The following is a 19756-nucleotide window of genomic DNA, read 5'->3' as shown; positions in this document are numbered from 1 at the left end:
TCTTTCTCGTCTTCTGCGTCTCACACAGAAGCCAGAAGCTTTCATCACCCGTAAGCCACAGAAGACCCCTTCTGCTCTTTGTTAAATGTTCAGGGGCAAAGATTTGGAACAAATGAATGTGAAATGAGAAACATTTATATTATGGCCATTTCAGTTCTCCAGCTGAGTCTGTAATTGGCTGATACTCATATTTTTTCCCTCTTGCTCATCTGGCAGTACTCTGGCCTCTTCCTTTATAGCTGCTTGCCTTTTTTTTATCCCCTAATTTTCTACAGGTTCTGCATTTATGGGACATCTTCAAGCAGTTTCTGCAGCAAATGGATAAGCCTCACAAAGCTCATTTCCAAGAAGGATCCAAATACCTAGATAATTTCCATGAAATGCTTCCAGTGTTTTATTGAACCAGCTGTACATTGCCTTTCCCAGAGGAAAAGAAGTTTGATATTCACGTTGAGCTGGAAGAAGGACTTGGTACCTAACTTAGAGAAGGTCAGTGCATTGAGATGGAGGGAGATGGTCAGGGAGAAGAGACAATACCCCCACACACCTCATTTGCCTTCTCCCCACACAGAATCCATCTTGAATGCATGTGCCACAGGATGAGATAAGGTGGCATTTTGTACAAATTTCTGTGGAGGGATGGAGGAGAGTAAGCAGAAACAGATAGCAGAGAGAAAGCCTCACCAGTGTGATACAAACACACAGATGTGCGAGGATTCAGGATGCTTCTCCCAGTTTGCCTGGTGAACACTGCAATGAGATGGTTGGGAGTTTTTGTAAAAGGCAATGTACAAAAATTATTCTTTTTTAAGAAACCATTTTACAGGAAAGCACATGGTACAGCAAAACGTTGTCAGAGAAGTTTCCTTGCACACAGGTGGAAGGGCTGGAAAGCAGCAACAGGTGGCCTCACCCCCTGTTACACAGGAGCATGAGACTGGTTTCCATCATGCTAAGGACCCAGCAATCTCTCTAACTGCATTTATGCCACTAAATAAAAGAGGAGCAGGACTAATGCCCATCTCCGGAGCTTGGGGTGTGGTGTCCTAGTGGCCAAAGCTGGCCCTGTGCAGAAGGTCTGTCCTTGGAGAACTGGATAGGGCATCCTGGGTAAGAGCCAGGGATGCCAGCACTAAGCAGAGCAGGAAGGGTTTCTTGAATCAGAGAAGCACAGAACTGTAGGAGTTGGAAGGAACCTTTAGAAGATGGTCTAGTCCAACCCCCCACCCTCCACTAAAGCAGGTTCTCTAGACTAGGTTGGAAGCTCTCAACCTTTTCTATTTATAAAAGAGAGGACCTCTTGTGATGAATTGGCCAGCTGCCTGGAAGGCGTGTATCCCATACAGAGGTGAATGTAACCCTGGGATTGCCCTTCCCTATCAGTTTCACCCTTGCTCAAGGCGCAGGTGTTCCCCTCCTCTCACTAGCATCTGAGACCAGCAGCAGGTCTTCCTATAAGAGTGCTTTCGGCCTGGTCCTGAGCTTCAGGAACATGGCTTATGAATGTTTAATTAATCGCAGAAGAGTTTGGAAACAAATGCCAGCAGTTGTGCTCGCCTGGAACTCGCCTGGCTGTTAACCAGCGGGGCAGGAACTGATCCCTGAAATCATCTGGAATTAGCAGGAAAAGAGTCACAGGCAGAAAGGCTCCAGTCAAGTTGGAAAACTCCCTCTTTCCCCAGCTTCAGCAGACCTCCAGCAGTGTAGTAAGAAATGCAAGCGAATTTTATAGCGGAAAAGAGAAAATTGCTGTGATGAGCTGCTTGGGGTGGCCTGACTGTTCTCTTCTGGCATTATTGCCTCCCATGCTACACTAGGTATTTCTTTATTGCTTACATACTGTCCTCTCCAATTACTTTAGCAAGTAAATTAATTTTTGGCACAGAGGCAGCCCCAGTCCTGGGTACACCCTCATCATTCCCTGCTTTGCTGGGACTGAAACTTCCATGCTTCCCTCCTTGTCTGAACGTGTCTGCAGGGCTAATATATCCATAGTGCAAAAAGAGGTGGGAAGCCCCTTCCCATTAAAATCTGCTTTACAGGAAGACCGAACACTGCAGAAGCAATTCGCTCCTTCCTCTGTTTCACACTAATTATACCTACCCATGCACACAGCGGCACATTTGGTTTACACTAATTATGCTGCATTGCAGCAAAGCCCGCTAAATGTCCACACTCCCTGAACCAGCCCAATGGGCAAGTGACAGTGAGGGCCAGCAAGAGCCACCGCAAGCCACCAGGAACCACTGGCCACTGTACCACGGTGGGATGGGCACAGCCACGGCACAGAGTGAAGGGCTGAGCTGTGAGAAACGTGTCTGTGTCTCAGAGGAGCTGATGAATGCCCCAGGAAATGAAATCGATCCCCTAAATCTGAAGAAGTGATATTACAAAAGTCAATAGGGAAATATCTTTTCTTAGATGCAGGGCAGGAATTTCACTCATTTCTCACATAAAGTTATCCTTATTCCTCAGGGACCTTCCGCACTTTTATATTACATTTTGAGCAATAATACTTATAAAAGATCCATGCCTTTCTGGCATTAACTGGAGTAGCTCTTAGGTTTCTGCCTTTAGGGACTTCAGGAACCACAGCTTCTGAAGATGCTCCAAGCTTTCATTTCCATACACGGGAGACATGTTTTTATTCAAGCCACATTTTAACATTGGAATCGATGACATAAATAAAAGGATATTTATTTAATCATTATGTTCAGAAACAAAAACAAAACAAAACAAATAACAACAACAAAAAAACCAATGTGCATCACTGCTAGAGTCTGTGGTGTTTGTTGGGACTAAACAGTCCCCACTGCCACCGCTTCTTTTGTGAGAGGAAAAACTCTGATGCCGTCCAAATCCTTGCCTAAACTCAGTTGGGTTCAGGAGGGAAACCAGAGCCTTCCAACACATCTGGAGCAGAAACATGCTGGGAAGTTGCAAAGCATCCCAGAGCTCAGATCGTGGGAATGTGGTGGGCAGCTCAGTGGGGCTGCGTGAGTGTGGCCGGACAGTAAGGCCTACTGGCTGCAGCTGGTCATTACAGCACACAGAGTTGTATTTGCCACCGCGAATGATACCTATGATTCATTTTTAAGCAAACACACTACTCTCACCTTTCAGAAGTGTTTTGGCACACTGTAGGCAGTGCAAGCAGTGAATATAACAGCTCACAGCTCCACAGAAACACCTGGAGCTGCTGAGGAAGAAGTGTCTGCACAGACAGACTCAGGAATGCAGCATCTCTGATGCTGACAAATCAGCCACTCACGTCAAGTTTCTGACTTACTTAGCACTGAGGTTTCCAAACTCAATGGCAGTGGGTGCTGTGGGGGGATCTCCCAGTGCCTGAGGACTGTCCCAGTATGTGCATCAGTGGAGAAGCAGCTGGCAGCACCTGGTTTTCTGTGGAAAGGAAGACCTCCACCCCTTGCCAGTTGCAGCATGCCCTCCTTCATGTGCTCCTGGAGATGCAACCAAGGTGTCTCCATGAGCCCTGGTGAGGAGAAGTTGCACTCTGTCCCCCAGTCCTAAAAATCTCTCTAGCCCAAACGCTTTCATAAGCCCTACATAAGAGGTCCAAGTCAACCTTCTGCAGAATTATTTCAGAATTGTTCAATAAAATGAACACTCCAGCTTTTAATAACTTCCTTCTGCCAGTGAGAAAGTACAAGTGGTTATGAAACATAAAGTATCTGCAGGTCATAATTCACTCTGCACACGCATACATAGGTGAAGGGGACATCAGTTTTGTTTTGAGTGACCATGTGTAGCAGAAGTGCTAAATCACAGCTTGAAACAGTGATTGAGCACCTGGTGGAAGGCAGGGCCAACCCAAATGAGCTCAGGTGCATGCAGTGAACCAGAATGACCAGAAGAGGTGGAGCCAGAATCAACCCCCTCCCAGACGTCATTTAAGGGCTGGCAGTGGAGGTGAGGGTATCTTGCTGGAGATCTCTGCCTATGTGAGGTCTTCTGAAGGTGAGCAGCTTTTTTTCCTTTGGTTCTACAGCTGCTGCATTTGGGCTTATTCTCTCTTGTTGCAGCCTGGGACTCTGCTACCCCACTGTCATTGCTGTATTTTCCATCACACTGTGGTGTTATACCATGTCATTCGGGGATGTATTTATTATAAGCTTTTGGGGGAAGTACGTTTCTTGAGGCAATTGGTATGTGTCTCTTAATGAAAGCTGTCTGAAATAGTAAGGGAAAGAAAATGGTAGGTTGAAATTCTCCTTGTATCTCTCTTGGAAATCCAGGGTAAATGCCAAGGGATCAAGTGTGCTTAAGGCTACTGTAGTAAGGGGAGGCAAAGTCCCCCAATGCAAGTGCCTACCTTTGTATCTTAATGCTCATTATCAGATACTCTCTCTAGCGCTGTGACTCAGTTGGAACCCAACACCACCAGTGTCATCGCTATGTCCTATGCTCTTTGGCTGAAGTTATCTCCTGCACTCAGAATTTATCCTATTTTTGCTCTCAAGCTTTCTTAGCTCCTTTATCATATCTCGCAACTTATGCCTTTAACACACTTCATCCAGGAGATTGCCATGCTTGCATAGAGCCTCCAAGGGACTCAGGTAGGGTGCCCTGCGCGGTGTGATGAATGGAGCCCTGTGAACACCTGGAGGGATCTCAGACTTTATTTTGTTTTCCTTCTACTTTCCTCCCTGTTTGCACTCCCTTCTGAGCACTCTCTCAGCTTTCCCAGTGTGTTATTTCTCCCCTGATGCTCTAACACTCTTGTGCTGACCCTCAGTCTGTGCTGCTCTTTCTAGCAAGCAGTAGGCAACGGGACGCAGTATCAAGTTTTTTCCTGTCCCAAAATTAGCATAAGAAGCTCATCAGCTATGAGTGCAGGCAAATGTGACCTTTTCAGAAGCTGGCTTTATTTATACATTCTGTTGTCATTAATTCCTCTGTTGCTAAAATCCATTAGAAAAGAGCGGTGCACAGCTTTACGTGGCTCATCCTGCATGGAGATGTGCCTGGTGGCCATGGGAGACTCGTGTCACATGGGACAGTACAGGGCTGCATAGGAATGGGTTTAGGAGAACTGCCTCACTTCTGAATCCATTGCAATAAATCACTGAAGAAGCAGCTTTGGTTTGTCCTGCACTTCCCCATTTTTCAGCAGGGCGTGCGGCTTCTTGCCATCCTCCAGACCACGTACCCTGACAATCTTTCTTTTTTTCTCCCTGGAGGCATGGGAGCATCCCTCCCTTTCCCTGGGGAGGTATTGGGAACACGGATGACACCAAGGTCTCCCCACAGGAGCCTAGGGTTGGCTTGAGCAGTACTTGCATCAAAGCGTAAGATAGCTATGCTCTGCCCCAGCTCACATTTGTTTAAAATAGGGCCAGTGCTGGTAGGAATTCAGAAAGGAGAAAAAAACAAACAAATGAAAAGCAAAACCTCATCAGTTATCTGAATTTCAGGGCTTGGCAGCAGCAAAATGTTAGTTTTGCCCTGTGGGTAGGAGCCAGCAAGCTGCTCTCAGCCCGAGGGCCTTGCTTCTCCCCCAGGCTGGCAGGTAGAGGGAAAAGATAAGGGAGTAATTCACATTTATGAACCACCACAGTGAAGCCTCTCCTGCTACCAGGGCACTGGAATACCTGTGTCAGCCTTCCTGTGTGACACCGTATTACCCTCGGAGCTCTCAGCAGGTCAGAGATCCAGCACCAAGCTGATGGGCCTCACCTGAGCAGACCTTTCTTTCCAACAGTGACAAGCAACCTCATTTCTTTGCTGGCTCAGCATCAGTCCCCTTTGTCAACAGACTGATGCAGCTGATAGTGTACAAATAATGGCAGAGGACACAAGATCAATAATAATTCTTGCAATACAGTCTCCCTGTTTGATAACCTCATTTAATTAAAAATCACCTGTGGCAACCATGGCAGGTAGATTTAATATAAGTTCTGAAACACCTGTGATTGCATGAGTTCATCTTTTGTTAATGACAATGTCTCTGAATCTCAAGGTTTGTTCTCAGAGCTCACTTTCCAGTTGCTGCATGGAGCACGGGAACAAGTGTGCTGAGGGTCCCTCAGGAAGAGAGGGTGACCCATGCATGTGGATGGCTACTCTTGGCTGGACCTCCTCTGCCCCACTGGCTGATAGAGAGCAGAAGTTGCTCACCCTCAGTAGCAGGAAATGCAGAAAGGTCAAATTCATGTAAAAAAAAAAACATGACTTTGAGACATGGTATGACTTCACCTCACTGGGGGTTGTGGACCTTTGCTTTCAGTACTGTTGTACCTCCAACACTCATTGTGAAATGCAGTCAAAACCACTGGGTTTCACCTTCGTGTTGGTAGGAAGCCATAAACACAGAGGCTCTGGTGCCCAGATTTTGCAAACAAATAAAGCAACTATCTGCTTGGCATAGCCACTGAGGATGCGGTGACAGATGGGTAACTACATGACTCTCACCCCAAGGCAGGCTTGCTGCACCAGCTGTGTGTCAGCAGGTGAGGAGGGCTGTGAGATGGGGTGAGGTTCCCCTGCAGCCTGCTGGAGTACCCCTCCCTGCCCACAAAGTAGGGAGAACTGAGCACCAGCACCAGAGTGGTGCTTTATATTGCTTTGCTGGGTATCCCTTTGAATGACTAAACCAGAGTGAATAATAAGTATTTAGATATGTTATGGCCTATTCCCTCATAGGAAGGCGATTTGTGTAGATAACTTCCATTAATGTTGAAGGGAGTCGTTCACATAAATCCTAAACATGTTAATGGCCAGCTAGCCTCCCCTGCGTGGTATTTCATGGTGCTGCATTTAGTGAGCGCAGTATAAGCACGGCTGACTTGATATGCAAATAAATTCAAGTATTTACTGAGCCATAAGAGACAGTTACTAGGCAAATCTCTCATTCATCGTTTATACAGAAATAGATGGATGCTGCCAGATGAAATCAGGAGATAAACACTATAAACATGTTTTTTAAGGTAACAGGGGGAAGGGTACTGAGTCCCCGCATATGCATAAATAATGGTCACGAACAGTTTCTTGCAGCATCCTCTCCCCAGTTTATTTTCACTCTGTGTCTCTGCTGTGTATCTGCACAGCAGCTGCCCCCTGAGGCTCGCTGTTCCCTGCTGGGTTGCATTCCTATTGAAAGCGATGGGTCTTTTCTCTAGAAATCCCTGCAAACTTGAAGTCCTTCACCATCCTTGGCATCAGCTCCAGGCTGGTGTGTCTGTACAAGCTTGAGGGCACAGCTGTGAGAACACTGGTAGCATGGTGTGAGGTGCAGGTCAGAGCAGCCACTGGGGCTTGTGGTTGATGTCAGGGGGTTAGGTCACCTGCAGATCATGGTCTAGCACAGTTTGCTTTTCAGATAGAGAAATCTGGATTGATTTCTAGATTGCCAGGGTTTACTTGAAGCGTTTGAATGGCACATTCCCTCCAGCGGTGGGTTTATAGACTGCCTCAACGCTAGCTGGAGGCTCTAGGGATAGCAGTGATCACAAGTCTCAATAAATCTTCTGGGTCAAGATGAGGTCTTGGTCTAGAATTTGAGCCAGTGCTGGTAAGGGCTTTCATGTCATGAAGGACTTCTGCGTCACGGGGCATGGTTTTTCTCTCTAGCTAGCTGGGGCAGGCCAACACACATCAATGTGGTATCCACAGCCAGCTACCTCCAGCCAGCCTGCTTCTTCGGAGGGGTCTCAGGGAGGGAGGTGTTTTCCTCTGGGGATCTGCTTTGCCAGGACATTTCCATTTACAGAATTGCCTATCCATCCCATACACATGTTAGGAGAGGGGAGCAGGAAACCAGGGACTATCTCCTTGCCCTGGAGAGCTGTGACAGTGGAAAACGTGGGACACGTGAGGGTGAGGTGGGGATGAGGATGAAGGAGGGATGGAAAGCAAACCTTGTCCTTGACATCCTGTGCCCCAAACGAACAGAGCAAACTGAACAGGCAGAGAGCAAAGGGCTGGCATTTATAGCAGCATTTTTCCCGTAGGATGGGAATCACCTCTGAAGATGGGGTCAGGATAAACTGCAGGGCAGCAGCAAACTGCTCAGTTCAAGAGGAATTATTCATCCTTCAGCGTAGCATAATTACACATCCAGACTGTCTCTGGGCAATTCTTTATTCTGGCCAAATTTACACTAGTTCCTAAAGGGAGCAGTCAATCTTAATGAACGACTTACAGCTTCATCATCTTTGTAAGGTTTTATTATAAAACTGGAATATCAGAAGTTTGCATCTTTAATTAGGTGGAATTTAACCCTAGCTTCCCTGCACATTGCCTTTTTTTCCCTTCATTCCCATCAATAAGAAAACTTGGTGAAAAGATGCTTCCTAGACTGTAGGTTATTTTCGGTTTCACGAATCAATAGACACTGCCTTCAGTGCACCCAGTCGTCGTGGTTCTGTTTCACAGAGCAGCTTATAACCCCCTGACACACAGACACACATTTCCAATAAGCATTCTTACAACACAGTGCAATAAAGAGAAAATTTTCTTCTTGTGCACCGAAAACCAGCTCCTCGTGGTGCAACTTGCTACAACACAGCCAATGCATGTCAGTCATTGCTCTCTTTCAGTGGAGCCTGGAGTGTCTTTCTCTGCAGGAGTAAACCAGTAACTGCTCATTCACTCTGCTGGCAGACCTGCGGTGACCACCACCTCTTAAGTGCTGTGCCACCCTAATGGTCAGAGGGAGAGCTCAGCTGGGAGCGCTCTTTGTAAATTCAGCTGACTCCTCCTTTGCACCATTTTAAAGCTGTAGGAAGAGAAGTAGGGCAGGATTGCAGGGAACTGGGATATTTCCCCTCACCCTCATGTTTTTCTCTTCAAAGAACACCATTGCACCCTAAGACGTACTTTATGAAGTGGTCTAAAGCCCCCTGCTGTCAGGGCTTCTCCATTAAATCTGGGAGAAGGAAGATGTTTCAGAGAGACCAGTGTAAGGTCACACCTCAGCCTGCTGAAGCTTGGGGTGTCAACTGTGTGCTGTGGTGGGGCGCTCTGTAGTGTTTCACTGTTAAAATCATGTTTCGAAATTCACATTTTGTGGTAACACAACACTTAAGGAAAGGACTGAGGAAAAGTCCTGCTGCAATTTCTTCTCTTCAGGTACCACGGGCACCCTACCAGCAGGTGAGGAGCCTCAGGGCATGGCAGTCTTTGCCCCTGGAGGAAAGCTGCCTCTTTCTACCCACTCTTTTCCACAAACAGTATGAAAGTACTCAAGCTAAGCATAGTTACATGAAACGATTGCAATATCAGTTACTGTGCGACATCAACGAAGCATTTATCAACGCTGCAGAGTTTCTGACCTGATGCAGTACATCAACTTTAGCTATGGTTGATAGCGCTTTGTCTTGCCACACTTCCACAATCCCATGCCAGCGAGTTCATTCCCCTGACACCTCTCTGACCTGAGCAGCACGTGCACCAGCCAAGTAACTTTTAAGATGGAGCAGAGGGGTTCTGCCTTGTTGGGAAAATCGCTGTGACAGCTTAATTAAAGTGAGTAGTCACTGCAGCCTGCAGGGCTGGAGCCCTCGACCAGCACCAGGCCCCATGACGCACATGTTCCCATCTCCCAGCCCGTCCCCATGCATCACACAGGGACCGTGCTGACCCACCCCAACCCTGGCTGCATGCAGCTGGATGCGGCTGGCAGCGCGCAGGGTCGGGGGCTGCAAGCACTGCTGTGGCACAAAGACACTGTTTAGTCTGCATCCCCACACCCACAAATGACACCATTCCCACAGTTTCTGACTATTTAACCCCTCACTGCGCCTCATTCTAAAAGCCCTTGGTCTATCCTTGAGCAAAACGTCTCCAGAAGCTTCTTGAAAGAAAATCAGCACTAAACACAAGTCTTCCCCCTGATGCAGAGAATTTTAACTTTCCCCCTGGGTGCCCTGCCCGTCCCCAAACAAGCCCTGTATGCACCCGGCCAGAGGCAGCTCCCATCTGACAGACCACTGCCATAAGCCCACTGCGGTGCCGGGTGCCAGGTTACTCACGGACCTGCGCTGGCCTTCACCAGTGGCAGACGAGGCACGGGCTGTGGGCCGGATGGCAGCTGACAGGACTGACGGGTCGTGTGTGCATCTCCTCCGGGCGCAGGGTCCTTCCCTACTTCGTCCTGGACGCACCTGGAAGGTGAGCACAAACAGCACTGCTGAGGTGCGCTCCTTGGGATCTGGGGACAAGCTGGCACACCAACAGCATCCTTTAGTTTCAGGAACAGGGGACAATGAGTCTCAGCATCTGGTCTGAAGATGGGACGGGCGCCAGGACGTCGGCACCTGACACCTCCCACAGGCTCCAGCGAGGAGCTGCGAAGTTAACGCGCATGCAAGCAGAACGGGAACTGCTCAAACCAGGCTCAACAGTAAGAATCAGCAGAGGAAAGAAAAAAAAAAGAAGAAGAAGAAGAAAAAGCATGCTTTCCCCTTACCTATCGCCTCTGTTAGAAGCCTGGGCAGTGCCTTTAAAGTGCCCGGGCATCCGGAGCCGCGGGGCACAGGACTTTCGGCACATGCACACAGAGCTCAGCACAAGCCATCTTCTCCTGCCTCCTAGCACCGCGCGAGCCTCCAGCAGCTCCGCTCTCCAGCTGCAAACATCTCATTAGACTAATGCATTCAGCACAGGCAGAAAACTCGATTTACCATAGCTACAGCAATGAATTTCCATTACGATGACAGCTTCAACCACATCATGTCCGGAAAACCAGCCAACCACTGCCTTTTAAAGAACGCACACATTTTACACACAGAAAACGGGGGGCCGTGTGTGGTGTTCCCTCTCTCTTCGCAGCTAAACGGAGAACAAATTGCCATGTCTGTGCATGTCAGAACTCCGCGAGCCGAAAGGTGGAGGCATCCGGACTTTCAGCAGGCAGCGGTACCCTGCGCGGCGGTGCGGTGAGCAGCGCCCGTGTTTGCAACATTTCTGTTTTAGCTACCCCTCCTCTGTTGCCATAGAAACCAGCCTGTATCATCGTCTCTTTGTCCCGATCATGCAGCAGTGTGGCCCAATATTGCGCTTACAATGGGGAGGACCACTCGCTCCGTTATTTTGGAGCGTCATTTTTCCAGTTGTTTCAACGGGAGCCGGGGAGCAGCACTCGGGACCTTTGTGCCAGCGGTGCTGTGAGTGCGTGGGTACAGCCCGTCACTGCCCGCCCAGCTGCTCACCTGCGAGAAGGAGCCGAGTCCCTCCTTATTCAGCACATCACTAGCAGCTCTCACCTAAAACAGAAAAAGCAAGCCCGTAATACTTATAATGAATAATGGTCATAACAACCCTGTCACGCTCCATTGCCCGCTCTTGATCAAATTACACCAGCCAAGGGGCTCGTCGCAGTTGTTTGCGAGCGTCGCACGGCTCCCCACTGCCCACTGCACACGCTCGTGTACATCGTTAATGCGGCGTTCATTGCACAATGTGCCTCTCACCTCCCTTCATTCCCATTCCTGTGAAGGTTTCATCGGATGTCTCGTGGCTGCGGTCCCTGCTTTCCGGTTCTGCACCAGCCTGGCTTTGCTGGCTTTAGAATCATAGAATCGTTAAGGTTGAAAAAGACCACCAAGATCACCTAGTCCAACCCTAACCCACCCCCACCATGCCCACCGCCTGGCACTGTCCCTCAGTGCCACGTCTCCATGTTTTGCCTCCAGGGACGGTGACTCCGCCACCTCCCTGGGCAGCCTTTGGCGCTGAAGTCAGGAAGAGCTGCGGCTGGGAGAGGTCTCCTGGTTTCACAGCGGAGGCGTTGGTTTAGGGGGGCTGCCGGTGCCCTGTCAGCATGGATGGGGGTGAAGCTGAGGAAGAAAGGAGCCAGACACGCAGCCCCTCCACCTGCCCACCAGCATCAGCCATTAGCAAGGGCACAAACCTGCAGGACAGCTGGTGCTCTGCCCATAGCCAGGGAAAAGCTTTGTGCCCCTAAAGTGGGGAAAAAAAAAATCACAAATAGAAGTTCTGTAGACCTTGGGGAAACAAGGCTGCCTTTTTTTTTCTTTTTTTTTTTTTTTTGCTTGCATTTCTATAAATTCAGCAGATAGATGCTGTAGGTGTGAAAAAACATATTATCAGCAGAGAATGAGAACAACTGTTTTCTACGCTCCTCTGCTGGTGTCGGAAACCCACAGTGCTTGCAAAGGCGCTGGGTAAAAAGGCACAGCTCAGCCTTCATCCTAGCAAAGCCCTGCAAGCCCTTTTTCTCCCTCTTCTTTCTTTTTTTTTTTGTTTGCTCTGTTTTTAAATCAGGGCCAATGGGGCAGCACTCACAGATTCCACTACAAGAATAGAGCGGAACGAAGCTGGAAGCCTATACAGATCTCAGCTGTACGTTCCCTCACAGGATAAATGAGGAAAAGAGTGATTAAAAACAAGGAATCAAGACAAGACCTTTCCAACAGCCTGTCTGCTCTCTTAGGCTGTTTAAAACACCGAGTGCGACTTCGCCATCCCCATGGCTTCCCGTTTCCTCAGCAGACTCAATGTGGCTGCACCACCGCTCGTCACACCCAGAAGCGGGCGCGTGTCACAAACACAACAACACAACATCAAAAACACAAACTCCGTCTCCCTTCTTTGCTGTGTCCTGCATTCCCTTCCACGCTCTGTTTGTTGTCGGGCAGAGCCCAGAGATGGATGAAGCTTTCGGGGCGCCCAGCGAGGGACAAGGGCAGTGCTTATCAGCCCGCGCCAGGGCAGACAGGAGCTGCTGGGTGCCGGGTCTGCAGGATCACACCAAACCTCCATCCCAGGCAGCGAAAGCACCACCGACACTGATATACTCCCACAGAATGCCATTTCACTTCAAGAATCACCCCGTAATTTATATGATTTGATTGTTTAAACAGTTACATTCAATTGCTTGCAGATTTCTACAAAATCATTCAGGTTAAGAGGGAAAGGAAAGTAAGCGTCCCCAACCAGCCCGTGCACACACATCCCTCCAGGCACACGGGCACAAGAGCAACAGGGCAGGGCCTGGGGTGCGGGAGCTGCCACCAGAGGGGGAGTTTTGTAGCTTGCTTGATTCTTTATTACACTTACGGATTTAAAAATATTTCAACAGCTTGCTTATTGCTGCGTTAAAGAGCTCAGAAAGGCAATAAAGTAACGTGGCGTCCTCAGTGATAAAAGCAATCACCCTTCAGAGCTGCAGAAGTCATGTCTTCCTCCCCTTCTGAGCTTGTTTTAGGCAAACCCCAGGACTGACTGCCCAAAAAGCAGAGTGCTTGGACAAAATTCCCCACACCTCAAGCAGGCGACTGAAATAAGGTGCAATAACCATGGCCAGAACTGGAGTACCAACACAGCTTGCTGCAGCTAAGGAACAGAGTCCCCTTCACACCTCTAGGCTAAGGGGCCTGACTCACATGGTCACTTTCCATGTGTTTATGCAGCATGGACTTCCCATGGACCACGTCTGCCGGCCTAGCGCTAGCAGTGATGCTCAAACCCTGATGCGCCTCTAGGAGCAGCACAAGGAAGTCATGCATCTATCTGCTGCCTTGCTGATTCTACCCACATGCCGAGGTTTCCAAATCTGTGCCCACCAGAATGGATGCACATTACACAGCACAGCACAGGGTCTTTGCTCAGCACTAAGCCCAGAAGATGCTAGTCAGAGCATCTTGCTCCAGAAACAACAAGGTGATGGCAATTGCTGCATTGCTCTCTGTGTGAAGATCAAGGAAGTGTCAGGATTATTTTTTGCATGACTTTCCATTGCTAATTACTTTAGCCGTGCCTGACAAGGATAAGGCACTGAAAGGCTGAATTAGAAACTCTTCACCGCTTATGCACCAGAATTGTTGTTTGTGAGGTGATACACCCAAACATTAGCTTCCTATTGTGAGAGCTGCAGTAATGCACAGACAGAGACAACTCATCTGGGGAGCACTGAATGAAGGGAAATAAGGTTCAAGAAGAAAACACAGTCCTTTCTTTACAATAGCTCCCATCACAAACCTGGAGCACCCCATCGACCGCACACTGCTGCTTCTCCAGGGAAAATCCAGCCAGCCTTAGAACCATTAAGGCTGGAGAAGACCACTAAGATTGTCTAGTCCAGCCATCAGCCCATCACCACCATGCTCACTAAACCTTCTACCACCATGGAAAACAAAGCGTCTTAAAAACCTTTCCTAAAAGAGTACTTATCCCAAAAGGGCACCTTTCCTAGGCAGCCTTTTTTATGTGGGGATTTCCCTTAATCTGGCAAATTTCCAGGATTTGAGTAAGCAGCACCTCAGCTCTAACTTTTGGCTGTTGTATAGGGTGGGACTGTGAGGTGAGGAGTGCTGTGTTCTTGACAAGTGAATGGGGTCTATGTTAACAAATGCCATGAGGAGCGATAAATTCAGTGACTGGCTCAAGGAAAAGACGATAGAAACAACGATCTCAACATCTTGTCTTTCAAGCACCTTTCACAAGTAACTCACCTGGAATAGCACAGCTGGGCAGTAATTGGGTCTGTGCAGTGATTAAAAAACAAAATCCTCTAGTTTTTCCCGAGGACATAACGCTGCAGCACCCAGTAGGATGGGGATAATAACGATGGGTGTTGCACCTGAGCAAGGTACAGGACAAGGAACCATTGCTAGGAAGAGATTTGATCCCCAGAGCATGCTGACAGGGCACCACTCATGGCTGCAGCAGGGTGAAGAAAGCAACCCTTCCCCGCAGCAGGCCGCAGACAGAGGGCCGAGGCCGCCATCTTGTGAAGAACTTGTGGCCTGCCAGCGATGGCAGCCTCACGAACAGCCTCTTACCAGTACATCTGAGGCCAGCAAGATGGATTTTTCGCCTTAGCTGTAAAAGCTGTAAAAATACATGCCTTCATATATGTTTGCATACTCGTTTTCCTTAATTCAATGGAAAAAAATTAAAATCAGTCGCTATCCAAATTCACTGTAATTATCTCTTCTTTTTCTTCTCTTGGCAAGTGCTATTTTCAGTCTATATGCATGCGTAGTTATACTATAGTCTAGCTATTTTTTAAATTACATATGGCAGCTTAGTTTATAGATTTTAATTAGCCGGGGAGTTGGACAGCCACCGTCAGCCGGGAGTTGCGTGCGTGGTGTTTGCACACAAACTCAGCTGAGGAACTCCCCACACAGCATCTGCTGGTGCTTCCGGGGACAGGGGGAGCTCCAATCCCAGCTTCTGTGCTTTGGGAAGTACAGAAGAGAAGGAAGTATAGTTTAGACCCAAGCATCTCAAAGCTGCGTGAAACTGGGACCTGCCAGACAGGCTCTGCTGTCCTTCTCCCATGCGCAGCTCTGCGGAGAGCTGTCAGTTCCCGTCACAGGGAAGCAATTATGTGACCTAGCAGAGAAGGTTCAAGCTTTGCAAGTGGCCTCTGCTCAGTGCCAGAGATGGGGTGAATTTTCTTTCTAGCTGTGGAATAGCTGCTAACAGAAAAAGAATTGGAAAAAAAAAAAAAAAAAAAAAGCAAAATCAAAGCGTGTTTCACAGAAGTTATCTGAGCCAGTCAATTAATTGCTCAAAGTTGAATTTCAGAAATCACACTGTGGTTGTAATAAAACTAATCTAATTTCAGTGATGATGTTTCTGAAATAAAAGGTTTGATTTTAGGGTTTTCCTTATATTCCCCCTCCTCCGCTGTTTTGACACTTCCATCCTTTTCAGGCTGGCACGATGTGCATACCAACAAGCTCTGCCTGCATCTAACAAGCTGAATTATTTTATCATTGCCTAGCCTACAACCTCACATCTACAGAGACCCGCAGCACAAAGGCTGGTGTCAAACTCCACGTCGGTGCTGTTGTAATATTTAACACTCAGCACTTACATGGAGACTCAAAGCAAGGCGATGATTAATTGCTGTCATTCCTGCAGGTCTCCCAGGCTCACATTTGACCAAGGGGGGCACACTTCCCTTTTAAGAGATACTGGGTTTGGAACAACACAGCTCTATTTTTGGCTTTAATTGGCTTTTAGCGGCGAGCAGAGGGCTTGCTGCACTGGGCAGGTCTCTCTGGGCAGTGCAGGAAGCTCACCTGACCCGCTGCTGCCCTGGTGCCATCTCACAGACACTGCTGAAGGCATCTCCTGAGGTCCTGCTGCAGAAGGACAGGGAGGCCCCAGACCTCTGCAGCCCATACTTCGTGTACAGGACCAGGAGAACAGACAGTTGTCGTGTGCCTGAATTTGTTTGGAGGGCCCTGCACAGCTGGGCGTTTCAAACTGATCGAAACCCTGCATGAGGCAAAGGCAGCACTCCCGCGTTTCAACTGTTCCTTTCAGAAGGACCCAAGTGATTGTCACCTGGGCCTCAATCTCGCCACTCTGTCATGGACAGTGCCTATTTTACAGCCATTACAATCTAATCTCATCTAATGTGATTTACGCATGGTAATTAATGGAGCTTCAGCTGTAAAGAAATCGGTCATTCAATTTGAGCTTAATTTACTGCACATGCATACATTAGACAGCACAAATTCCATAGCTGTGATCAAGGCACGGAGAAATGATTGCATGCTGTGAAAGAAAAAATAAAACAGCCAATAAACAACATGCTGCTGGCCTTCCACACCTCTTACTGTCAGGAGGATGGCATCTCAGCACAGATCACAGAATGGCTGGGGTTTGGAGGGATCCTAAAGACCACGGGCAGGGTCGCCACCCATTAGATCAGGTTGTCCAGGGTCCCATTAATCATTAATCAACTCCCCATTGGGTGTAACCCATTCCTGCTGAATTTAAAGGAATAGTCAGCCTTCTAGAACTGCTGTTGAGCTTGGCCCAGGAAGTCTGAAAACAAATACGTCCATTAACATAATACCAAAACCATTATTTGGGAAGAAAAGACAAACTCTTATTCTTTCATAGTAAAAATGCATCTCAAAGATCCAGATCTTACACTTCAACTGTCCCTAGACAGCCCTTACCATCAGTGCTCTGCCTTCAGCTGAGCACCAGTCAGGGTGTCCTGGTGCCCGTGACCTCAACTGTTACACTGTGAATTCAAGTTCACCTGGTGTTTAACACCAGTGCTAGACAGAAAAAGGTTTATCAGTCCCCAGCTGTGATCATAGCCAACAAAATTCCCAGGAAACACTGCTCTAGGGTTCCTATTTTCAGGAAATAGGACGTAATTCTAACTCGGCCTAGGGACGTGATCCTGCAGCCATACCTTACCCAGGTTTTTTCCTTGGGTTTCTCTCCAGAACATACAAGCTCCTCCAGCCTTGTCCCATTAGGCTGGTAATGTTGCTTGCATAAAAAGGAAAGCACTCACACCTTATTTAGAAGACATAGCGGGTGATTTTAAAACAATTACTCAAGGAGGCCCATGAGGTCTCCTTTGTGCCATTAAATTTGACATCGGCGATGTAACTTCCCTGTTTAATTATCAGAGCGTACACGTGGAAGGGCTGGTTGTACACAGAAGCTGAAAGTGCTTCTTGATTCAGCACACATTTGAAATTAAATTCTAAGTAGAGTGTAAGTAACTTGGCTTAAAAAGATTATAATTAGCCTTACAATCTATTATGTTAATTAGATTTATTATAATTTTCATTGCTGGTAACTGTTCCACTAGTTAACTGAGTGACAAAGATAAATGATATCTGCAGAAAATTATTTCTTCCATCTAAATAATGGCTAGAAATCCAATGGGAGCAATTTTGATGTCACATCTGGAGTTCAATTCCTAGCTGAAATCACCCAAAGTTATCCCATACACCTTTCTGGTGTTTGTTCCCTGACTTCCTAAGGCCCCACTAAGGCACAGACAATGAAGAAGATGCTCAGACTACAGAATAAAAGGAATTCAAGCATACATTCAAATTCTAATAAAGAAACCCTGTGCCTTGCAAAGTCTTTGATGAATGATAAGAAAAGAGAGCATCCCAGCCCTGCGCAGCTTTCGAAGACACTAGCTGCTGGGTACACTGATCTATCAGGTCTCTGCACAAGGTGTAGATCCCAGGTGACAATGCTGTGCTGAGGACACAGGCAGTCACCAGCCCAGCACTTCTGGTACCCCTACGTCTGCTCTTCCAGGTATGGGCACTCAAAGGAGAACTGCCCAACAGATTTCAACTCAGCGGATCTCACAGTGCAGCTGAACTGGACATACCTGCAAGATGTCCACCGAGGCAAATTCTTTTCCAAGGTAATGCTTAAGCCTCAAGATGGGCTCATTAACACAGTAATTCCTGCTACTTAAAGGAAACTGCCTTTCCCATCCCATGGGCTCCATCTTTAAATAATTTTATTGTTATTCCTATCTTAGAATGGATTTTCCTCAGTAGTTTTTAAATGACGCAGACAAATAGACATTAAAAAAAATAGAGGAAAGCAGTAGTTTTAAACAAGCAACAGTTAAAAACAAAATAAATAGATTAAATAAACCTTCATCTGTGCCTTTCGCCTCCAGAAAAAGAGGGGAGGGAGGGAAACAAAACCAAACCCACGGATAAAAGCCAGCAAGGCATCCAATGGAACAGTTCCAGTGGTTCCTGAAGAAATTCATACCCCTGCTTCCCCCTGCTGGAGGAAAAGCTGGAATTACTGAAATTAAGTAATTCTAAATACAAGTATCATTTTTTTTTCCTGTACAAATCAGAGTTTCTTCCCTCACAATACGTTTTGAAAGGGTTTATCATGATTTCGCATGACTGTAGCTTTATAGTCGTAGTGCAGCAGACCAGAAAGAGGTGCTGTGACGTTTCCTTTAGTGATAATTGACCACTGACAACATTTGGGGGGCAGGAGGCTCACGTCATTTTATGCAAACAAAAATCACTTTTATAATCTGTTCCTTTTACTCATGCATATCTACTTCAAACGTAGCCCACATTTCACCAACCAGCGTTGATCTACCCTAAATCTACTTCCCTGTACTTAACATATGCCAGCTGCAAGTCACCGCTTTCCACACCAATATTTAAGCTGAGCCACAAGCAGCAAGGCCAGAGGTGCTGCACCACTCACCTGCCTCTTCCAGTCCAAGCAGATGTCCATGGAATTGGCTTCTACAAGGCATCAGCGGCTCCTGTGCTTGAGTGGCAGGACCCGCTCTGATCTCCAACAGAAGGGAGAGAGTCTGCTTACACTGAAGCGATAGTAGATGCTTTAAAGTTATGCTTAGGAAACTACTGCACAGGATGCAGCAGCACAGCAGATTTTATTTGTACTGCTCTCTTCCCCTCCGGTTACTCGTCCAGAGATTCAGAAGAGCTAAGCGTATAAACTGGCTGAATTTGTTCCCAAATCCTCTCAAAACACAAGACATAAACCACAGTGAATGCAAAACACCATTTCTTCCTGTTTTACCTATACCAGTAACTTCGCAGTCACAATTTGAACTGCTATTCAGAAGTCATTATTAATGGTCAGACCACACAGCAGATCAACTAATAATGCAATACTGCGACACTCAGTTGGTACCTGTATTTGCACGAAGCTCTTCAACACCTCCTCATCACCAATTTTGCACCCATCTCAGCAGATTTGTAAACTGGCTCACAACTATATTGCCAATGTTTTTAGGAGAGAAAGTACCAGCCTGCCTTCTTTACATTCTGAACTAGATTTCCAACACCCTTACAGTTCCTTCTCTTGCACCTTCCATAACGTTACCTTGACTATAGGGATGAGCAACATTGAAAAAATGAATTAGACCTTGTTAGTTCAGGAATTATCCATGGTTAGCCTAGTTTCAGTGTAACCTAGCTGTTATCTTTAATCTCTAAGAAGAAAATACTTCACTGTTCAGATCAGACAC

At 47.3% G+C, this 19756-nt stretch overlaps 1 long non-coding RNA gene across 1 annotated transcript; it reads right to left on the bottom strand.

Annotated features, from left to right (window-relative positions):
- Nucleotides 1-8172: 8172 nt before the first annotated feature.
- On the bottom strand, nt 8173-13216 carry LOC121110212. Its single transcript, XR_005858278.2, has 4 exons — nt 12391-13216; nt 11436-11527; nt 11175-11228; nt 8173-10127 (listed from the first exon to the last, which is right to left on the bottom strand). It is a non-coding gene; the product is annotated as an uncharacterized LOC121110212 (long non-coding RNA).
- Nucleotides 13217-19756: the final 6540 nt, after the last annotated feature.

Source organism: Gallus gallus, chromosome 3 (assembly GCF_016699485.2).
Source record: "Gallus gallus isolate bGalGal1 chromosome 3, bGalGal1.mat.broiler.GRCg7b, whole genome shotgun sequence".
Classification (NCBI taxonomy): domain Eukaryota; kingdom Metazoa; phylum Chordata; class Aves; order Galliformes; family Phasianidae; genus Gallus; species Gallus gallus.
This window is presented reverse-complemented; position numbering and strand designations above follow the sequence as displayed.